This window comes from Triturus cristatus, chromosome 7 (assembly GCF_964204655.1).
Source record: "Triturus cristatus chromosome 7, aTriCri1.1, whole genome shotgun sequence".
NCBI classification, from domain to species: domain Eukaryota; kingdom Metazoa; phylum Chordata; class Amphibia; order Caudata; family Salamandridae; genus Triturus; species Triturus cristatus.
The window spans coordinates 774151586-774170883 of record NC_140590.1 but is presented as its reverse complement, the minus strand read 5'-3'; positions in this window follow the sequence as shown (position 1 = coordinate 774170883).

Here is a 19298-nt window from a genome sequence, read left to right as displayed (position 1 = left end):
CTGGCTCTTTGAATGGACATGTGAGAGAGGAACATGCAGCTCCATTGTCCTCAGATGAGAGAGGAAGCACAGATGAATATTTTCCTCAAATAAAAACAATTACACCACCACGAAGCTGACAAGAGCGATATGCTGCTTTGCAGGTGTAAGGATTTTTTTTTTTTTTTTTTTTTTTTTTTTTTGAAACCGTTTATTGCAATCTCAAATAGTTACAGGTATGGGCCTACAACCATCTGGCCGGCTGCTAGAGTGGCAGAAGCGTATGACATACATACAGAAAAATCTCTTGGTGGTGCAAAAAGGGTAAATCAGGAGATGTCAGCAGTGCAGGCCACATAACTCCAAGCCCACAATACGGTTTCCTTTTATTAAAACACAACAACACAAAAAACCACACCCGCAAGGCAACCCGCAATCCCAAGTGACAGCACGCGCTCCTTAAGTGGGGGACCCCAACCAATCGCCAAACTCTGAAGAGGGGAATGAGAGCAGATCAGGGACTGGGGAACCACGTGCCCATGGCTGGGGGAGGGGGTCGGCTAGGGGGACGGAGCTGGTGAGGCAGCCGGCAGCAGTGGCGGCTCGCAGATGTCCCCGCGATAGGCGTTCCAGGGGCCCCAGATTTGCACCCACGCCCCAGGCTTACCCCTCGCAACATACACCACCTTTTCACGAAACATACACCAATCCATGTGTTCTTTCCAGGCCGACACCGCCGGGGGCCTCTGGGATCCCCACAATTGAGCAATGTCACGCTTAGCTATCATGTATCCCAGAGTCACCCACCGCGTCTGCGGAACCGAGTAGTCGGTTGGCTCCCACACATTCAGCAAGCATCTCCTCGCTTCAGGCAACAGCGCGACACGCGTAACCACTCGCAGGACCTCGTGCACACCACGCCAGAATCGCTCCACCTTTGGGCATTCCCACAGAATATGCAGGAAAGTTGCCAAAGCACCACAGCCACGCTTACACAGTCCATCCTCAGCAAAGCCCATACGTAAAAGCCTTGGCCCCGTCACGTAAACCCGGTGGAGGATCTTAAGCTGGACGAAGCGAAGGCGAGCCGGGATGGCCACCTCCTTCGGAGAGGCCACCGCGGAAATCCAGTCCTCGTCATCCAATTCCAGCCCATCGGCAACCCAGGCCTCGCGGAGGCCAGTCAGCAGGCCCGATCGGTCGTTGATCAGTTTTTTATATATAAGGGAGATCGTGCTGTCTGGGACATGGCCATCCAGCACTCTGTCCTCTAGGGGGGAAGACTCCGGAATGGACGCGACATCCGGGAAGACGGAGCCCAGCGCGTGGCGGACTTGTAAGTACCGAAAGTACTCACTGCCTTGCAACTGAAACTCCGTCTGCAGCGTCTCGAAAGTTTTGAATCCCCCCCTCATCCAGAGATCTCCCACGGTGCTGATACCGATCGTGTCCCACTTCTCGAAGCCCTTCGAGGTCCACAGGGAGCCCAACCTCGCAGACGCATAGAGCGGTGACGCCCGGGTCAAACGGTCCTTCCACCCCATAGCTGCGTTAGCCGCGTGCCATACACGCACCATGACACGCGTCGGTCCCGTCAGGCGAGGGTCCGGCGCGCCAGAATAGAGCGCTCGATTGTAGTCGCCACCGGGCAGGAGCATCTTGTCCATTTCAAATGCCGGGTTCAGGGCGGGCCCGTAAAGGCCATGATTAATCGCAGCTAGCTGGGTGGCCCAGTAATACCGTTTAATATCCGGGAGGGCGACCCCCCCATCGTACCACGGAAGCGTCAATTTAGCCAAGGCAATACGTGGCCTCCCATCCCAGAACAGGCGACGCTGCAAACTCTCCACCTCTCGGAAGTAACGCGCCGGGACCAAGTCCATAGTGTTCTGGAGAGCGTACAGAAAGCGCGGCAACGACATCATCTTAAACAAGGCTGCTCGGCCGAGCGGCGAAAGCGGCAGACGCCGCCAACGCACCACGTCCTCCCTCAAGCGTTGGAGGGGGGGTAGCAAATTCCGCTCGTAGCGGGCCTCCGGGTCCAGAGTAATATATATACCCAGGTACCGAAACCCCTGGGAAGCGATCTGGATCGGACAGTCCCGTGGTAGGACCGGAGCCTCCCCGGCAAGCACATATACACAGGATTTCCCCCAGTTGATGACGAGGCCTGAGTTGCGACCGAATGAGCGCAAAACATCAACTAGGACGATCAGTGATTTACGCGGGGAGGCGAGATATAGAAGGATATCATCAGCGTAGAGAGACACACGGTCCTCATGCTCGGGGGTCCAGCGGAGACCACGGATGGAGGGGTGCCACCGCAGCCACTCCGCCAGGGGCTCCAGGGCCAGTGCAAACAGGAGAGGCGACAGGGGGCAACCCTGTCGCGTGCCCCGTCCCAGTGCGAATGGAGCCGAGACTCGTCCATTCACCACCACCTGCGCCAGTGGGCCGGAATACAACAACTTGACCCAGCCGATGAAGCCCGGTCCGAAGCCAAACTTCGCCAGCATCGCCCAGATGTATGGCCACTCGAGCGTATCAAACGCCATGGTGGCGTCCAAGGACGCCAAGATGGCCGGCTCCCGCACGAACGGGACACGCGCGAGCACCCCGTGCAAGCGTCGCAGATTAAGGGCCGTGCTACGATGGGGTATGAAGCCGGACTGGTCTTGGTGGACCAAATCGCCCACCACGCCGACCAGCCGGTTGGCCAGCACCTTGGCGAGGATTTTGGGCTCCGCGTTCAAGAGCGAGATGGGCCTATAGGATGTGACCCGCTCACGGGGTCTCCCCTCCTTGTGGATTACCACGATCGTGGCCAGACGCTGGTCCGGCGGAAGGGAACCCCGCGAGCGGGCCGCCAGGAACATCGCGCGCAGGTGGGGCGCCAGTACATCCGGTCGCAGCTTATACAGCTCGATAGGGATGCCATTGGGGCCCATGGCCTTGCCAGATGCGACCGAGCGGATAGCAAGGGCAATTTCGTCCGAGGTGGGAGGAGCGTCCAGCGAATCCCTGTCCTCCACCGAAAGGGAGGGCAGCGCGATGTCCCGAAGCAGGGCATGGGAATCCTCCTCCGAGCAGGGAGAAACCGGGGAATACACCTCGCGGAAATAATCCGCGAAGCAGGAGACAATGGCGTCCGGCTCGGTGACACACACACCATCCATCCTCTCGATCAACGGAACCACACGACTCGCTCTCTCCTTTTTGTCCAACCACGCAATCAATTTACCAGCCTTATCACCCACATCATACAGTCGCCCCTGTTGCTCCCTACTGAGGCCCCTGGCCGCCTCCGTGACGAGGGCCCTATAGGCCGCCTGCTTGAGGTGTAGAACATGCAATGTGGCATCCGGCACCCCGCTCCCCAGGTCACCCTCTAGTTCAGTAATTTCGGCCTCCACCCGGGTTACCTCCTCCCGCTCGCGCCTCCGGGCATGGGAGATAAGGGAGAGGGCCTCCCCCCTGAGAACTATCTTAAAAGCCTCCCAAAGGGAGATAGCCGAAGGAACAGACCCCACATTCTCCTCAAAGTACCGCTGCAAGGATTTGATCAATTCTGCTCGAATAGTGGGGTCGCGCAGGTACCAGGCATTGATTGGGGCTACCCTGCCCTCCCCCCTCGGGAAGACATCAAAGTGCAACAGTAATGGGGAGTGATCTGAAATACCCCGCGCCAAATGGCGCACCTCTCCCACTCTCCCAGCATAGGCCGCAGGGACAAGGACATAATCAAGCCGCGAGAGGCTACCATGGGCACCCGAGTGGAAGGTGTATTGCAGCTGCGCGGGATGCTTTAGTCGCCAGCAATCCACCAATCCTAGTGTATCTAAAAGGCCGGACAGCCACGCCTGTGCCCGGGGGAGGTCCCTGGGGGGATGACGATCCATAGACCCAGAAGCCACCGCATTGAAGTCTCCCCCGACTACCAGAAGCCCACCCGGGAGGTCAAGGAGGAGGCGCCCCAGGTCCGCAAACGTGGTAGATTGCAACCCCGGCAGAACGTACACTGATACAAAAACGACCACTTTGCCCTCCATTCTACCCACCAAGACAGTGTAACGTCCCCTCTCATCATGGCGCACCTCATCAATCTCCAATGGGAGCGAGTTCTTAATCATGATGCCCACCCCCCGCGAGCCCGAGGTGAAGCCCGAATGGGCCGCCAAGCGATAGCCTCGCCGATTCATGGCATGAAAGGAATTACCTATAAGGTGTGTCTCCTGCAGGAAGACCACATCTGGTGAAATCCGTTTCAGATACTGCAGGACCACACCACGCTTAATCCTATCCCCCAGTCCGTTAACGTTCCATGATAACACAGTCAAATCCCTACCCCCCATCATACATGGAAGCCATCAGTCGTCCCCCAAAGAGCATCTCAAAAACAACAATACAGTAAAGGGTTCGCCTTGCGGTGCAAACAAACAACACTCCACCCCCGCCCACCCATCCCAACAGAACTCCCCCCTCCCTGCACCCCTGCATGAGCCCAGACAGCCCCCCCAAAGTGCAGTGTGCCTGTCGCCCCATAGATGAAAAACTAACTAGTCCCCCAGAGGAGGAGGGAAAGCCCCCAATGGACCCCGCACGACCTCCATGGGAGGGGAACATACACGGTCAGTGAATGGTAACAGGAATGTTGTCCAGAGCAAGGCCTACTATTCACCCCTCAGTTCTGATCCGGCGAGCCCTCCCCGCCAACCGCACCCCCCCCACCCCCCCGGCCCCGATCCCCAGGTAGAGTATCCAACCAGTCCCCAGCCGCCTCGGGACGGTCAAAAAAGTGCGTGCGACCATCCACCTCCACCCTCAGCTTAGCTGGAAAAAGCATTGAGTACTTAAGGTTCAGGTCCCGTAGGCGACGTTTAACTCCGAGAAAACTCAGTCTCTGCTTTTGGACTGTCGGAGTAAAGTCAGGGTAGAAATTCACGTCCATATTATCGAGCTTGACCGGTCCCTGTAGCCTGGAAGTCTGCAGGATAGCGTCTCTGTCCCGAAAGTTAAAAATCCGGGCAATAAGAGGCCGCGGCGGGGCTCCGGCCTTAGGTCTTCCTCCGGGGACCCTGTGAGCACGTTCCACCGCAAAAAGTTTACTCAGCCCCCGGGGCTGGAGACGGGTGAGGATCAGGTCTTCCACAAACAAATCTGCCGCCTCCTCCTCGCGTCCCTCCGGCACCCCGACAATGCGAACGTTGTTCCTCCGGGCCCGACCCTCGGCGTCCTCCAATCGACGGTCCATCAGGGCGCTCGCCTGGCCAAGCCGGTGCACCTCCTTTTGAAGGGCCGCCACGTCTGTAGTGAGACTCGAGGTGGTGTGGGCCAGGGAATCGACCCGGTCATTTGTTTTAGACAAGTCGGCTCTCACCAGGCCCACATCCACCAGGGCCGAGTCTATCTTCTGCGCCAGAGTATCAAAGCGCTGGTCCACCGAGGCCTTCATCTCGGCAATGGCGCCCATGACGTCCCGGAGGGTCAGATCCGCGGGCTGAGCAGACGCCTCAGCCGGGCCCGCGGGGGATGTACGCTGTGCCTCTGGGGATCCCTTCTGGAGGGTGTAGCGGTCCATACTGTTTGACTGAAGTGCCGGGCCACGGCGGGTCGATTTCACCTTTGCCCGGTCGCCATCTTGCTTTGTGTACATGTCGCACTCCCAAAGTCGTGCCAATCTCCTCAAAAGGGCCGAAAAACCAGTTCACGGGTTCCGGGGGGGGGTGACCACTGGACCGCAGGACAACTCACAGCCGGCGGGACAGCCGGGCACCGGGACAAGGCCACCCCACCGCACCCCGCTCCGCAACCCTACCTCGCTTGAGGGCAAGGAGGGCGCAAAAGCGAAAGTGAAAGCGCGGGGTACGCGAGTCGCCCAGCCCTGCCCGCTGCTGTTGTTCGCTTCGTCCCCGGATCGCCCCACAACTCCAAACCGGGGGGCCGGCGCGGAGAAGGCCGCAATCTTCGAGCGGTGCTCCCACCAGTGTCCGGGGTCCGATTCGAAAACGGAAAACGGGTGCCGCCTCAGCTCGGGTACACAGACACAGTCCCCTCGTCAAAGAAAGGATATAATCAGGATTAATTCAGGAGGTCGCGGAGGTCCTCGGGAGCTTCGCACCTACGCGGCCATCTTGGTTGCGCGCTAGGCTCCTCCTCCAGGTGTAAGGATTTGCCATGTTTGGTGCATAAATATGCATGGTTAGCGAGGTTTTTCTCAGAACGTCAGCAGCGCACCCTTTAGTATTATCCTTAGGCCAGAAATATCAGGCACTCCTTTGGGGTAAGAGGCCAAGAAATCCTTTGGGAAGCTTGCTCCAGTCATCTGAAGGATAGAAATACACTGGGGAAAAGTTCCAGAGGGAGCCAGGCTGCACAACATTTAGTCATGGTTCGATAGAAATCTTTAGCAAGGACTTTTGACCACCCCTCGCTGTGGGACCTGGATGCCCATACCTCTTGTTCATGTTCGTCGTGCAGGGCCTGCAGAGTCGAGGACTGCGATGACTGAGTGAATGAGTAATGAGGTACATGCTGGCCTGTATTTGTGGTGAAAGGGGAATGTTTGGAAGGAAAACAGCCAGACGAAAGTGTCAAAGCATACGTGTTTGCTGAGTGATTGAGTGAGTGTCACCTGGCTCTTTGAATGGACATGTGAGAGAAAAACATGCAGCTCCATTGTCCTCAGATGAGAGAGGAAGCACAGATGAATATTTTCCTCAAATAAAAACACTTACACCACCACGAAGCTGACAAGAGCGATATGCTGCTTTGCAGGTGTAAGGATTTGCCATGTTTGGTGCATAAATATGCATGGTTAGCGAGGTTTTTCTCAGAACGTCAGCAGCGCACCCTTTAGTATTATCCTTAGGCCAGAAATATCAGGCACTCCTTTGGGGTATGAGGCCAAGAAATCCTTTGGGAAGCTTGCTCCAGTCATCTGAAGGATAGAAAAACACTGGGGAAAAGTTACAGAGGGAGCCAGGCTGCACAACATTTGGTCATGGTTCGATAGAAATCTTTAGCAAGGACTTTTGACCACCCCTCGCTGTGGGACCTGGATGCCCATACCTCTGTGGCTCTGACACCTTTTTTGACCTCTGGATAGCACCGTCTCATTACCCCTCAAACATTCCCTCTGAGTACCCCAGCTTTGGTAGTGCACCAACACGTTTCAATCCCTTGAGTGACTACAGACACCCTTCCTATGTGCTCTCCATTTACATTCCGTCAGTAACCCAGGTGCTTCTGTCACTGTTCAGTCTCAAGTGGCCGGTTGGATGCACATTGCTCGGATGTACAGGCACTTACCACTCTGTACAGCCCTCTCAGCACACACAGACCACACTTCTTTAAATCATAAATACATGTTCTGACTAACAGTAATGCTGTGCCTTCCCTCTGTAGATCATACCCAACGTAAGAAGGACAAATAAATTGAAGAGCGTACCAAACTCTCAACAGACACTGCCAGAACATGTGCTGCTGCCTATTTGCATGCCATGATTATTCTCTATGACCCATCCAACTACTTTCCACATGTACCCTTTCCCTGCCTCATTCATCTGCTCAAATGCCCCTATTTATTTAACAAATGTTAGTGCTCTCAGATATCATAGCGGGAATCTCTATACCATCTCTTGCCAATAGAAATATCCCAAGGGTCCCTATAACATGCCGCACGGAGGGAAGGGGAGGCAGAAAAATCTTGGTGAGCACCACCTGCAAAAATTCCACGACATGCTCCTTGTTGTACCTTTCAATACAATAACTGCAGTTGGATTGTATGGTGCCCCCCCTTGGGGTTGGTAATGGAACTGTCACATACTTGTTTGCCCCAAATCCCCCCTGTTGCCCCTATCCTTTCGGGGTGCATCCCATAAAGGAGGAGGGGAGCAATAAAAAGTAAGGGTAGCCTCCCAAAAATTGCCCAGAAGTCATGTCATTCTGTGCACCCCATCGCCCTTCATAATGCACTCCCAACCCCCTTTTAAAAGTGCTCCCCCAAATTTGACAGCACCCCCCCAAAATCAGAGAGAGTAGGGGGGTGCAGTAAAAAACACATTTTGGGGCTCCTCACTATATGTCATTAATCTCTAACCCCCACCCACTACATCTGTTCCCCTTCTTTTACCTGTCACTGACCCCACCCCTTGCACTAGCCACACCCATGTTACCAACCACTCTGCAACTCACCTGTCACTGACCCCGCCCCTTGCACTAGCCACACCCATTTAACTTACCAACCACTCTGCAATTCACCTGTCACTGACCCCGCCCCTTGCACTAGCCACACCCATTTAACTTACCAACCACTCTGCAATTCAACTGTCACTGACCCCGCCCTTTGCACTAGCCACACCCATGTTACTTACCAACCACTCCGCAATTCACCTGTCACTGACCCCGCCCTTTGCACTAGCCACCCATTTAACTTACCAACCACTCTGCAATTCACCTGTCACTGATCCCCCGCCCCTTGCACTAGCCACACCCATGTTACTTACCAACCACTCTGCAATTCACCTGTCACTGACCCCGACCCTTGCACTAGTCACACCCATGTTACTTACCAACCACTCTGCAACTCACCTGTCACTGACCCCGCCCTTTGCACTAGCCACACCCATTTAACTTACCAACCACTCTGCAACTCACCTGTCACTGACCCCGCCCTTTGCACTAGCCACACCCATTTAACTTACAACCACTCTGCAATTCACCTGTCACTGATCCCCCGCCCCTTGCACTAGCCACACCCATGTTACTTACCAACCACTCTGCAACTCACCTGTCACTGACCCCGCCCTTTGCACTAGCCACACCCATTTAACTTACCAACCACTCTGCAACTCACCTGTCACTGACCCCGCCCTTTGCACTAGCCACCCATTTAACTTACCAACCACTCTGCAATTCACCTGTCACTGATCCCCCGCCCCTTGCACTAGCCACACCCATGTTACTTACCAACCACTCTGCAACTCACCTGTCACTGACCCCGCTCCTTGCACTAGCCACACCCATGTTACTTACCAACCACTCTGCAACTCACCTGTCACTGACCCCGCCCTTTGCACTAGCCACACCCATTTAACTTACCAACCACTCACCAATTCACCTGTCACTGATCCCCCGCACCAACCACTCACCAATTCACCTGTCACTGATCCCCCGCCCCTTGCACTAGCCACACCCAAGTTACTTACCAACCACTCTGCAATTCACCTGTCACTGACCCCGACCTTTACACTAGCCACACCCAAGTTACTTACCAACCACTCTGCAATTCACCATCTGGCAGGCATGACTCCACTCTCACACCACACTTACTTACCAATTGGCCACATAGACCCATCTGGAACTTACCTCTGCTGCACCACAGTCACCTCGTGCCGATCCCGGGACTTGAACCCTGGTCACCTGGATGGAAGGCAGGAACTTACCCCCTGGACCACACTGGTTTCCATGTCAGTACCCTATCAAATCATCCCCATAACATGGTCTTCCGTTTCATGTGCAATGGAAGCCACAAGCACTGACACCAGGTGCTGTATGTTGGTCATAGATACTACTGCAGTGGTTCAGACCACCAAGGAGCTGTAGCTCAACGGTAAGTCTCGTGCCTCTGGTGTCAGAGGTTCTCCCAAGACCAGGGTTCAAGTCCTGCCAATGCGGTCTAAGGGACATGAGAGGGTACATTTTCAATCTGTGGTTTAATTTTCATTTGCTAATTTTTTATTCACTTGGAAAAACAGAGGAGAAAAGTGCCACTCTTTTGGCACGTGCGCCCAAAAATTATACATCTTTTCCTGAGGAGTCTGACCTTCCACAAACCTCCCTTTTTCTCAAGTAGGTGCAATAGGGACAATGCCTTATCTTCCCTTATAAATGTGTTTATTCTTAGTCCTTTAAATTCGGCGTACTTTAGAGCACAAATGTTGCCTCAGGTGTATATATGAGCACAAGAATGCAAGGAGGGTGTTATACTGATAGTAAAATAGGTTGGATGGTGGTGATTTTTCGTTTTGGTGAGAGCCGATCCCTCCAATCAGGTCTTTGATGCATGTGATGTTGGCTAGGATAAAGGTGAAGTAGGAGCTCTGGCTAATGAAATGAAGGGGAGATTTTGAGGCAAGTGAAACTCCCTTTATTAGGTGCAATAGGAAGCTAGAAAAATTGTTTTTCTCAAGAGGCAGAGAAGAGCAGTTAGACCTTTGCTTCAGGAAGTCTTAATCATGCCTACTGAAGCAAGTGCAGGGATTGTGCTGACACAGCACAGTACAGTACGGCACTGGGCTGGGCTGGGCTGGCACTGGGGCTTTAAGCAGCCCCTTTCTTCCTTCCTTCCTTTGAAGGAAGCCTACGAGCCCTCCAACGCCCTCCAACGCCCAGGTTCTGTATAGAGGATGACTGCAGGCAAATGGGGACCCTGCTACATTAGGGTGACGTCCCCATCTGCGGCTTTCGAGTGGCAAAATCCTTAGCCTGAGATAGGTAGGCTGCTTTTGAATTTGGCTGAAGACCATTTGTTGGAGGCTGTATCACAGCGCAAGCCGGCGACTTTCTCAGAAGAAAGTAAGCATGGGAGGACATTATTTGCATAGGACAGCCCTCTTCTAAGTCCCATCATTCTGTTGCAGTTGCCATGTAGCGTTACTAGAGGGCAGCATTACGAACATAAGAGCACACCAAGGCTTTTCTTCTGCTTGCTCAGATACCTCTTGTTCATGTTCGTCTTGCAGGGCCTGCAGAGTCGAGGACTGCGATGACTGAGTGAATGAGTAATGAGGTACATGCTGGCCTGTATTTGTGGAGAAAGGGGAATGTTTGGAAGGAAAACAGCCAGACGAAAGTGTCAAAGCATACGTGTTTGCTGAGTGATTGAGTGAGTGTCACCTGGCTCTTTGAATGGACATGTGAGAGAGGAACATGCAGCTCCATTGTCCTCAGATGAGAGAGGAAGCACAGATGAATATTTTCCTCAAATAAAAACAATTACACCACCACGAAGCTGACAAGAGCGATATGCTGCTTTGCAGGTGTAAGGATTTGCCATGTTTGGTGCATAAATATGCATGGTTAGCGAGGTTTTTCTCAGAACGTCAGCAGCGCACCCTTTAGTTTTATCCTTAGGCCAGAAATATCAGGCACTCCTTTGGGATAAGAGGCCAAGAAATCCTTTGGGAAGCTTGCTCCAGTCATCTGAAGGAAAGAAATACACTGGGGAAAAGTTACAGAGGGAGCCAGGCTGCACAACATTTGGTCATGGTTCGATAGAAATCTTTAGCAAGGACTTTTGACCACCCCTCGCTGTGGGACCTGGATGCCCATACCTCTTGTTCATGTTCGTCTTGCAGGGCCTGCAGAGTCGAGGACTGCGATGACTGAGTGAATGAGTAATGAGGTACATGCTGGCCTGTATTTGTGGTGAAAGGGGAATTTTTGGAAGGAAAACAGCCAGACGAAAGTGTCAAAGCATACGTGTTTGCTGAGTGATTGAGTGAGTGTCACCTGGCTCTTTGAATGGACATGTGAGAGAGGAACATGCAGCTCCATTGTCCTCAGATGAGAGAGGAAGCACAGATGAATATTTTCCTCAAATAAAAACAATTACACCACCACGAAGCTGACAAGAGCGATATGCTGCTTTGCAGGTGTAAGGATTTGCCATGTTTGGTGCATAAATATGCATGGTTAGCGAGGTTTTTCTCAGAACGTCAGCAGCGCACCCTTTAGTATTATCCTTAGGCCAGAAATATCAGGCACTCCTTTGGGGTAAGAGGCCAAGAAATCCTTTGGGAAGCTTGCTCCAGTCATCTGAAGGATAGAAATACACTGGGGAAAAGTTCCAGAGGGAGCCAGGCTGCACAACATTTAGTCATTGTTCGATAGAAATCTTTAGCAAGGACTTTTGACCACCCCTCGCTGTGGGACCTGGATGCCCATACCTCTTGTTCATGTTCGTCGTGCAGGGCCTGCAGAGTCGAGGACTGCGATGACTGAGTGAATGAGTAATGAGGTACATGCTGGCCTGTATTTGTGGTGAAAGGGGAATGTTTGGAAGGAAAACAGCCAGACGAAAGTGTCAAAGCATACGTGTTTGCTGAGTGATTGAGTGAGTGTCACCTGGCTCTTTGAATGGACATGTGAGAGAAAAACATGCAGCTCCATTGTCCTCAGATGAGAGAGGAAGCACAGATGAATATTTTCCTCAAATAAAACCACTTACACCACCACGAAGCTGACAAGAGCGATATGCTGCTTTGCAGGTGTAAGGATTTGCCATGTTTGGTGCATAAATATGCATGGTTAGCGAGGTTTTTCTCAGAACGTCAGCAGCGCACCCTTTAGTATTATCCTTAGGCCAGAAATATCAGGCACTCCTTTGGGGTATGAGGCCAAGAAATCCTTTGGGAAGCTTGCTCCAGTCATCTGAAGGATAGAAAAACACTGGGGAAAAGTTACAGAGGGAGCCAGGCTGCACAACATTTGGTCATGGTTCGATAGAAATCTTTAGCAAGGACTTTTGACCACCCCTCGCTGTGGGACCTGGATGCCCATACCTCTGTGGCTCTGACACCTTTTTTGACCTCTGGATAGCACCGTCTCATTACCCCTCAAACATTCCCTCTGAGTACCCCAGCTTTGGTAGTGCACCAACACGTTTCAATCCCTTGAGTGACTACAGACACCCTTCCTATGTGCTCTCCATTTACATTCCGTCAGTAACCCAGGTGCTTCTGTCACTGTTCAGTCTCAAGTGGCCGGTTGGATGCACATTGCTCGGATGTACAGGCACTTACCACTCTGTACAGCCCTCTCAGCACACACAGACCACACTTCTTTAAATCATAAATACATGTTCTGACTAACAGTAATGCTGTGCCTTCCCTCTGTAGATCATACCCAACGTAAGAAGGACAAATAAATTGAAGAGCGTACCAAACTCTCAACAGACACTGCCAGAACATGTGCTGCTGCCTATTTGCATGCCATGATTATTCTCTATGACCCATCCAACTACTTTCCACATGTACCCTTTCCCTGCCTCATTCATCTGCTCCAATGCCCCTATTTATTTAACAAATGTTAGTGCTCTCAGATATCATAGCGGGAATCTCTATACCATCTCTTGCCAATAGAAATATCCCAAGGGTCCCTATAACATGCCGCACGGAGGGAAGGGGAGGCAGAAAAATCTTGGTGAGCACCACCTGCAAAAATTCCACGACATGCTCCTTGTTGTACCTTTCAATACAATAACTGCAGTTGGATTGTATGGTGCCCCCCCTTGGGGTTGGTAATGGAACTGTCACATACCTGTTTGCCCCAAATCCCCCCTGTTGCCCCTATCCTTTCGGGGTGCATCCCATAAAGGAGGAGGGGAGCAATAAAAAGTAAGGGTAGCCTCCCAAAAATTGCCCAGAAGTCATGTCATTCTGTGCACCCCATCGCCCTTCATAATGCACTCCCAACCCCCTTTTAAAAGTGCTCCCCCAAATTTGACAGCACCCCCCCAAAATCAGAGAGAGTAGGGGGGTGCAGTAAAAAACACATTTTGGGGCTCCTCACTATATGTCATTAATCTCTAACCCCCACCCACTACATCTGTTCCCCTTCTTTTACCTGTCACTGACCCCACCCCTTGCACTAGCCACACCCATGTTACCAACCACTCTGCAACTCACCTGTCACTGACCCCGCCCCTTGCACTAGCCACACCCATTTAACTTACCAACCACTCTGCAATTCACCTGTCACTGACCCCACCCCTTGCACTAGCCACACCCATTTAACTTACCAACCACTCTGCAATTCACCTGTCACTGACCCCGCCCCTTGCACTAGCCACACCCATTTAACTTACCAACCACTCTGCAATTCAACTGTCACTGACCCCGCCCCTTGCACTAGCCACACCCATTTAACTTACCAACCACTCTGCATTTCACCTGTCACTGACCCCGCCCTTTGCACTAGCCACACCCATGTTACTTACCAACAACTCCGCAATTCACCTGTCACTGACCCCGCCCTTTGCACTAGCCACACCTATTTAACTTACCAACCACTCTGCAACTCACCTGTCACTGACCCCACCCTTTGCACTAGCCACACCCATTTAACTTACCAACCACTCTGCAATTCACCTGTCACTGATCCCCCGCCCCTTGCACTAGCCACACCCATGTTACTTACCAACCACTCTGCAACTCACCTGTCACTGACCCCGCCCCTCGCACTAGCCACACCCATGTTACTTACCAACCACTCTGCAAATCACCTGTCACTGACCCCGCCCTTTGCACTAGCCACACCCAAGATATTTACCAACCACTCTGCAATACACCTGTCACTGACCCCGACCCTTACACTAGCCACACCCAAGTTACTTACCAACCACTCTGTAATTCACCATCTGGCAGGCATGACTCCACTCTCACACCACACTTACTTACCAATTGGCAACATAAACCCATCTGGAACTTACCTCTGCTGCACCACAGTCACCTCGTGCCGATCCCGGGACTTGAACCCTGGTCACCTGGATGGAAGGCAGGAACTTACCCCCTGGACCACACTGGTTTCCATGTCAGTACCCTATCAAATCGTCCCCATAACATGGTCTTCCGTTTCATGTGCAATGGAAGCCACAAGCACTGACACCAGGTGCTGTATGTTGGTCATAGATACTACTGCAGTGGTTCAGACCACCAAGGAGCTGTAGCTCAACGGTAAGTCTCGTGCCTCTGGTGTCAGAGGTTCTCCCAAGACCAGGGTTCAAGTCCTGCCAATGCGGTCTAAGGGACATGAGAGGGTAAATTTTCAATCTGTGGTTTAATGTTCATTTGCTAATTTTTTATTCACTTGGAAAAACAGAGGAGAAAAGTGCCACTCTTTTGGCACGTGCGCCCAAAAATTATACATCTTTTCCTGAGGAGTCTGACCTTCCACAAACCTCCCTTTTTCTCAAGTAGGTGCAATAGGGACAATGCCTTATCTTCCCTTATAAATGTGTTTATTCTTAGTCCTTTAAATTCGGCGTACTTTAGAGCACAAATGTTGCCTCAGGTGTATATATGAGCACAAGAATGCAAGGAGGGTGTTATACTGATAGTAAAATAGGTTGGATGGTGGTGATTTTTCGTTTTGGTGAGAGCCGATCCCTCCAATCAGGTCTTTGATGCATGTGATGTTGGCTAGGATAAAGGTGAAGTAGGAGCTCTGGCTAATGAAATGAAGGGGAGATTTTGAGGCAAGTGAAACTCCCTTTATTAGGTGCAATAGGAAGCTAGAAAAATTGTTTTTCTCAAGAGGCAGAGAAGAGCAGTTAGACCTTTGCTTCAGGAAGTCTTAATCATGCCTACTGAAGCAAGTGAAGGGATTGTGCTGACACAGCACAGTACAGCCCTGGGCTGGGCTGGGCTGGGCTGGGCTGGGCTGGCACTGGGGCTTTAAGCAGCCCCTTTCTTCCTTCCTTTGAAGGAAGCCTACGAGCCCTCGAACGCACTCGAACGCCCAGGTTCTGTATAGAGGATGACTGCAGGCAAATTGGGACCCTGCTACATTAGGGTGACGTCCCCATCTGCGGCCTTCGAGTGGCAAAATCCTTAGCCTGAGATAGGTAGGCTGCTTTTGAATTTGGCTGAAGACCATTTGTTGGAGGCTGTATCACAGCGCAAGCCGGCGACTTTCTCAGAAGAAAGTAAGCATGGGAGGACATTATTTGCATAGGACAGCCCTCTTCTAAGTCCCATCATTCTGTTGCAGTTGCCATGTAGCGTTACTAGAGGGCAGCATTACGAACATAAGAGCACACCAAGGCTTTTCTTCTGCTTGCTCACATACCTCTTGTTCATGTTCGTCTTGCAGGGCCTGCAGAGTCGAGGACTGCGATGACTGAGTGAATGAGTAATGAGGTACATGCTGGCCTGTATTTGTGGTGAAAGGGGAATGTTTGGAAGGAAAACAGCCAGACGAAAGTGTCAAAGCATACGTGTTTGCTGAGTGATTGAGTGAGTGTCACCTGGCTCTTTGAATGGACATGTGAGAGAGGAACATGCAGCTCCATTGTCCTCAGATGAGAGAGGAAGCACAGATGAATATTTTCCTCAAATAAAAACAATTACACCACCACGAAGCTGACAAGAGTGATATGCTGCTTTGCAGGTGTAAGGATTTGCCATGTTTGGTGCATAAATATGCATGGTTAGCGAGGTTTTTCTCAGAACGTCAGCAGCGCACCCTTTAGTATTATCCTTAGGCCAGAAATATCAGGCACTCCTTTGGGGTAAGAGGCCAAGAAATCCTTTGGGAAGCTTGCTCCAGTCATCTGAAGGATAGAAATACACTGGGGAAAAGTTACAGAGGGAGCCAGGCTGCACAACATTTAGTCATGGTTCGATAGAAATCTTTAGCAAGGACTTTTGACCACCCCTCGCTGTGGGACCTGGATGCCCATACCTCTTGTTCATGTTCGTCGTGCAGGGCCTGCAGAGTCGAGGACTGCGATGACTGAGTGAATGAGTAATGAGGTACATGCTGGCCTGTATTTGTGGTGAAAGGGGAATGTTTGGAAGGAAAACAGCCAGACGAAAGTGTCAAAGCATACGTGTTTGCTGAGTGATTGAGTGAGTGTCACCTGGCTCTTTGAATGGACATGTGAGAGAAAAACATGCAGCTCCATTGTCCTCAGATGAGAGAAGAAGCACAGATGAATATTTTCCTCAAATAAACACACTTACACCACCACGAAGCTGACAAGAGCGATATGCTGCTTTGCAGGTGTAAGGATTTGCCATGTTTGGTGCATAAATATGCATGGTTAGCGAGGTTTTTCTCAGAACGTCAGCAGCGCACCCTTTAGTATTATCCTTAGGCCAGAAATATCAGGCACTCCTTTGGGGTATGAGGCCAAGAAATCCTTTGGGAAGCTTGCTCCAGTCATCTGAAGGATAGAAAAACACTGGGGAAAAGTTACAGAGGGAGCCAGGCTGCACAACATTTGGTCATGGTTCGATAGAAATCTTTAGCAAGGACTTTTGACCACCCCTCGCTGTGGGACCTGGATGCCCATACCTCTGTGGCTCTGACACCTTTTTTGACCTCTGGATAGCACCGTCTCATTACCCCTCAAACATTCCCTCTGAGTACCCCAGCTTTGGTAGTGCACCAACACGTTTCAATCCCTTGAGTGACTACAGACACCCTTCCTATGTGCTCTCCATTTACATTCCGTCAGTAACCCAGGTGCTTCTGTCACTGTTCAGTCTCAAGTGGCCGGTTGGATGCACATTGCTCGGATGTACAGGCACTTACCACTCTGTACAGCCCTCTCAGCACACACAGACCACACTTCTTTAAATCATAAATACATGTTCTGACTAACAGTAATGCTGTGCCTTCCCTCTGTAGATCATACCCAACGTAAGAAGGACAAATAAATTGAAGAGCGTACCAAACTCTCAACAGACACTGCCAGAACATGTGCTGCTGCCTATTTGCATGCCATGATTATTCTCTATGACCCATCCAACTACTTTCCACATGTACCCTTTCCCTGCCTCATTCATCTGCTCCAATGCCCCTATTTATTTAACAAATGTTAGTGCTCTCAGATATCATAGCGGGAATCTCTATAGCATCTCTTGCCAATAGAAATATCCCAAGGGTCCCTATAACATGCCGCACGGAGGGAAGGGGAGGCAGAAAAATCTTGGTGAGCACCACCTGCAAAAATTCCACGACATGCTCCTTGTTGTACCTTTCAATACAATAACTGCAGTTGGATTGTATGGTGCCCCCCCTTGGGGTTGGTAATGGAACTGTCACATACCTGTTTGCCCCAAATCCCCCCTGTTGCCCCTATCCTTTCGGGGTGCATCCCATAAAGGAGGAGGGGAGCAATAAAAAGTAAGGGTAGCCTCCCAAAAATTGCCCAGAAGTCATGTCATTCTGTGCACCCCATCGCCCTTCATAATGCACTCCCAACCCCCTTTTAAAAGTGCTCCCCCAAATTTGACAGCACCCCCCCAAAATCAGAGAGAGTAGGGGGGTGCAGTAAAAAACACATTTTGGGGCTCCTCACTATATGTCATTAATCTCTAACCCCCACCCACTACATCTGTTCCCCTTCTTTTACCTGTCACTGACCCCACCCCTTGCACTAGCCACACCCATGTTACTTACCAACCACTCTGCAATTCACCTGTCACTGACCCCGCCCCTTGCACTAGCCACACCCATGTTACTTACCAACCACTCTGCAATTCACCTGTCACTGACCCCGCCCTTTGCACTAGCCACATCCATTTAACTTACCAACCACTCTGCAATTCACCTGTCACTGACCCCGCCCCTTGCACTAGCCACACCCAAGTTACTTACCAACCACTCTGCAATTCACCTGTCACTGACCCCGACCCCACCCCTTGCACTAGCCACACCCATGTTACTTACCAACCACTCTGCAACTCACCTGTCACTGACCCCGCCCCTTGCACTAGCCACACCCATGTTACTTACCAACCACTCTGCAATTCACCTGTCACTGACCACGCCCCTTGCACTAGCCACACCCATTTAACTTACCAACCACTCTGCAATTCACCTGTCACTGACCACGCCCCTTGCACTAGCCACACCCATTTAACTTACCAACCACTCTGCAATTCAACTGTCACTGACCCCGCCCTTTGCACTAGCCACACCCATTTAACTTACCAACCACTCTGCAATTCACCTGTCACTGACCCCGACCCTTTGCACTAGCCACACCCATTTAACTTACCAACCACTCTGCAACTCACCTGTCACTGACCCCGCCCTTTGCACTAGCCACACCCATTTAACTTACCAACCACTCTGCAATTCACCTGTCACTGATCCCCCGCCCCTTGCACTAGCCACACCCATGTTACTTACCAACCACTCTGCAACTCACCTGTCACTGACCCCGCCCCTTGCACTAGCCACACCCAAGTAACTTACCAACCACTCTGCAATTCACCTGTCACTGATCCCCCGCCCCTTGCACTAGCCACACCCATGTTACTTACCAACCACTCTGCAAATCACCTGTCACTGACCCGCCCTTTGCACTAGCCACACCCAAGTAACTTACCAACCACTCTGCAATTCACCTGTCACTGACCCCGACCCTTACACTAGCCACACCCAAGTTACTTACCAACCACTCTGCAATTCACCATCTGGCAGGCATGACTCCACTCTCACACCACACTTACTTACCAATTGGCCACATAGACCCATCTGGTACTTACCTCTGCTGCACCACAGTCACCTCGTGCCGATCCCGG